General features: G+C 44.5%; 1 long non-coding RNA gene across 1 annotated transcript; it reads left to right on the top strand.

Annotated features, from left to right (window-relative positions):
* Window positions 1-1,653: 1,653 nt before the first annotated feature.
* LOC123130483 (uncharacterized) lies at window positions 1,654-2,742 on the top strand. The gene is made up of 2 exons (XR_006463841.1): window positions 1,654-1,919; window positions 2,022-2,742. It is a non-coding gene; the product is annotated as an uncharacterized lncRNA (long non-coding RNA).
* Window positions 2,743-4,858: the final 2,116 nt, after the last annotated feature.

Genomic DNA, 4,858 nt, shown 5'->3' with positions numbered 1-4,858 from the left:
TGAATATGCTTTGTGAGTAGTTACGTTTGTTCCTGAGAACAAGGGAGAAGTCTTGCTATTAGTAGTCATGTGAATTTGGTATTCGTTCCATATTTTGATGAGATGTATGTTGTCATCCATCTAGTGGTGTCATGTGAACGTCGACTACATGACACTTCACCATTCTTTGGACCTAGAGGGAGGCATTTGGAAGTAATAAGTAGATGATGGGTTGCTAGAGTGATAGAAGCTTAAACCCTAGTTTATGCGTTGCTTTGTAAGGGGCTGATTTGGATCCATATGTTTCATGCTATGGTTAGGTTTACCTTAATACTTCTATTGTAGTTGCGGATGCTTGCAATGGTGGTTAATCATAAGTGGGATGCTTGTCCAAGTAAGGACAACACCCAAACACCGGTCCACCCACATATCAAATTATCAAAGTACCGAACGCGAATCATATGAACGTGATGAAAATTAGCTTGATGATAATTCCCATGTGTCCTCGGGAGCGCTTTACTTCATATAAGAGTTTGTCCAGGCTTGTCCTTTGCTACAAAAAAGATTGGTCCATCTTTCTGCACCTTATTTACTTTGATTACTTGCTACTCGTTACAAATTACCTTATCACAAAACTATCTGTTACCGATAATTTCAGTGCTTGCAGAGAATACCTTATTGAAGACTGCTTATTATTTCCTTCTGCTCCTCATTGGGTTCGGCACTCTTGCTTATCGAAAAGGCTACGATAGATCCCCTACACTTGTGGGTCATCAATGCTTTCGTTTCTCTTTATTATGACTAACTTTATGTATAGTATAAAAATATAAAAATTCACAATGCGGATTAAGTATCATTGGGTGCACCATGCAATGCAAATTAACGTTCATACTCCTCCATTGTGACGCCCCAAGACCGGTGCTCCAGATGCCTTCCATGTATTCCGAGTTTCATCGTGTGTTTTGTTTTGTTTGTTGCTTTCATCATTGCATCTTTTGCATTGCATCATGTCATTAATCTTTGCACATCAAATAAATAAATCGTATGGATCTTCGATCCATTTAAATCGAGGGATATTCACAGTGGTGATTTCTCTTTAGAACATATACTCTCAATATTATTAGGGAGCTATAATAAATGTTCCATTCTTATGGATTAAAGCAAAACACACTTGCATCTTTCTCTTGCCAGCAAATCCCTCATGTAGTTGGAATCCAATCACTAGCTTCTTTCATTCAATTTGCCCATTCATTGCAAGTGACATTTTTCTGTCACATAAAATTGTTCATTATTTTCCTATAATTATTGGACCATGCCACTTACCTCTTTGCCAAATATCATCTCTTTCTGAGTTGTTTTGGTTGGGTTAAAAATGCGTCAAGTTTGAATTAATTCGAACTTGAATTATTTTTCTACCTCTAAAAAATTGTCAAAGCATTTTATTCAAATATCTTAGAAACCCAGGATCCTAGGGATATTTTTATATACTCCATACTCTTCTCCTTACTCCCTGATCTTTTCTTGTAACTTCTGGTTATTTTTAAATAGAATATGAGAATAAGAGGGAGAAGAGAGAACCAAGCCAGCCCAACTGGGCTTCCCAACCTCCTGCGCCGGCCCATTGCTCCAGCCGCTCTAAACCTAGCCCCGACCCCCTCCACTCGCTCTCTCCCTCGATGCCCCCTTCAGCGCCGCCATCTCTTTCCCTCTCCCATCGATCTCCCTCTCCGCCTCGTCCTTCCACACTGTCGCCTCCGCCACACATGCAATACACCAGGGAGGAGCTCCTGCGCCCGATCCATGGCCTCTCCCTTCCCCCGTCGCCGTTTCTCTGGAGATCCGCCCCTCCCGCGCCCTTGCAGACGCGTGCGAGCAGCTGCTGCTGCGGTGGTCGTTGCAGGTCTCCAGCCGCCCAAAGATTCCTCGGTCGTCGCCGAAGGGTAGCCAATCCCCGTCGCCCTGCCATCTCTCTTCCCTGCTCTCGCTATCTCCCTGTTTCTCTAACCCACAGCTGCCGATGCCATCGTTTCCTCTATTGACAGGAGTCCGTCGATGGCACCGCCCCTTCCCCGCGCCCGGTCTACTCCAGCCGCCGCCGGCTTCTTCGCTGCTGCACCTCCGGCCATCCCCATCGTCCGTAGGCCTCCTCGCCCGGTGCTCATGCCCTTCTTCCCGGCTATGCCTCCTGCACGATGCCTCCCATGCTCGCTGCTGCAAGCTTTGCCTTACCTCCATCACCTCCATGACTGTCCCTCTTCGTTGTTCCGCCAAGACCACCTAGTAGTTGTTGGACAAGGAGCATCAAGACCGAGACCGCCCCGAACCAGGTCATCTCGCCGGATCGTAAGACCATCTCGGTTTTTGCAAGTACCTCTACGCCTGAAGACGTTGGATGCGCCGAGTTCCACTATGACATGCACCACTACTATCGCTGAGGGTTTCGTCAAGTTCAACTACATCGACTACATACGGTGACGACCCCGGCCATCCACGGGAACTCGTGCGACTATGACCGTGAACAACTACCATCGACCCCAAGTTACTGGGATGCGTCAAGTCCCTTTCCGAGATGTGTATCACTACTCCACTACCGTCGCGAGAACGTCTACTTCCCTCTAATAACTCGATCCACCCCAAAATGCATGCTTCGAAGGTATAATTGCCGAGGACGACCGCCATGAACGAATGAATGAGTGATGTATGAGATGAACTGCGCATTTGCACCGTATGTTAATTGTTTGCACGTTCCTTGTTTTCCATGTCGTCAACCTGTGGGAACCCGGTAACCAGGATCACCCCACTATCTTTTGCATGTTTCGCACTTCCGCACACTTCCTTTGCACCAGTATCTCCATGAGCTACCGGAACTAGAATGTTGCCGTGGTACCATTTCCGTTGTCATTGTCGTGGCACCCCTTTCGTTTCCGCCACGGTGACAAATGCTTCATATCATGCTGATGTTAACTTTTCCTTAAAATTTGCATATAAATTGGATATGTCATCTGCATCATGTTAACAACGTTTAATTGTTTAAAATTGTTGCTTGCATTAAATTGCTATATGCACATGTGGGGATTTATCAGAATTGTTCTTTATTGTTCCGGCCTCATTTAAATTGCCTAAAAATGTGTAGTTTACTTATGCCTCACTTCTTGCCATGTTAACCAACATTTAATATTGTTGAGTACATAAATGAGAGTCAACTAAATAATCGAATGTGGTGTTTTGTCAATATGCAACTCATTGCATATTGAGCTCCACTTAATTTGTACTATTTGATTGTTGCACTTTGTCATGCCATGAATCATTAAACGGACATGCATCATACTTGTTTGTGCATCATTGATAATCCCCAAGTGCAAGGAATCATCGTAGCAATTCCCAAAGGTGGAAGTGATAAGTATGGAGTGTTGAACCCACAAGGAGTTAAAGGTAAGATCAATATTCTCTCAAGTCCTATCTGCCACTGATACGATTCTACATACACCGAACGTTTGCTTCCAACTTGAAACGAGAAATAAAACTATATTGTGGGTATGAAAAGGATGACTTTGCATGATATTAGAGACTAAAATATAAAAGTAGGTGTTGTTATCATAAAGTTAGAATATATTACTAAATATTATAAATAGCGAGTGTGGAATAATGATGGATCGGTGTGCGGATTTGTCTTAGGTAATTGTTAACAAGACCGATAGTCGTCATTGCAATTTCATATGAGGGAGAGGCATAAGCTAACATACTTTCTCTTCTTGAATCATATGCACTTATGATTGGAACTCTAGCAAGCAGCCGCAACTACTAAAGATCATTAAGATAAAACCCAACCATAGCATGAAAGCATCAAGTCCCCTTTATCCCATACGCAACAACCCCCTTACTCGGGTTTATGCTTCTGTCACTCAAGCAACCCACTATAAGCGAATCATGAACGTATTGCAACACCCTACAGCGGGAATCCCTCACGCTTGCGTGACATGGAGGGAAAAATAGCACAACACCAAAATAAAACATACAACTCATACCAATCTAGATCAACAATTAACCCAAAGACAAAGGATATCTACTTAAAATATTATAGGATGGCAACACATCATTGGATCATAATATGTGGCATAAAGCACCATGTTCAAGTAGGGATTACAGCGGGGTGCGGGATAGTGGACCGCGTAAAAGAGATGAGGATGGTGATGATGATGGTGATGTTGATGAAGACGATCACCGCAGCGATGATTCCCCTCCCGATGGCACTCCGGCGCCACCGAGAGAGAGGAGGAGAGATTCTTCCCCTTGTGCTTACTACTCCATGGCCTCCCCCCTGGATGGGGAGATGTTCTCCCTCTGGTCCTTGGCCTTCATGGTGATGATTGCCCCTCCGAGATCCTCCTCCATAGCCTTCGGTGATGATGGCCCCCTCCGGCAGTGTGCCAGAGAGGGCCTAGATTGATTTCTCGTTGCTACAGAGGCTTGCGGCGGCGGAACTTCCGATCTAGATTAATTTCTGGAGGTTTGGGTATTTATAGAAGAGGTTGGCGTCGAGAACAAGTCAGGAGGCCCCACGGGTAGCCCACGAGGCACAGGGGCATGCCTAGGGGGTGGGCGCCCCCCACCCTCGTGGGGCCCACGGGACTCCCCTCCGGTTGATTTTTGTTCTAGTATTTTTTTATATTTTCTAAAAAAATTCTCCGTTGATTTTCATCGAATTCCGAGAACTTTTATTTCTGCAAAAAAACAACACCACAGTAATTCTGCTGAAAACATCGTCAGTCTGGGTTAGTTCTAATCAAACCATACCAAAATCATATAAAACAACTGTAAACATGGCATGAATACTTCATAAATTATAGATACGTTGGAGATGTATCAGCATCCCCAAGGA

Source organism: Triticum aestivum, chromosome 6A, assembly GCF_018294505.1.
Source record: "Triticum aestivum cultivar Chinese Spring chromosome 6A, IWGSC CS RefSeq v2.1, whole genome shotgun sequence".
NCBI lineage: Eukaryota > Viridiplantae > Streptophyta > Magnoliopsida > Poales > Poaceae > Triticum > Triticum aestivum.
Note: the sequence above shows the minus strand (reverse complement) of the source record. Positions and strands in the feature narration are given on the sequence as shown.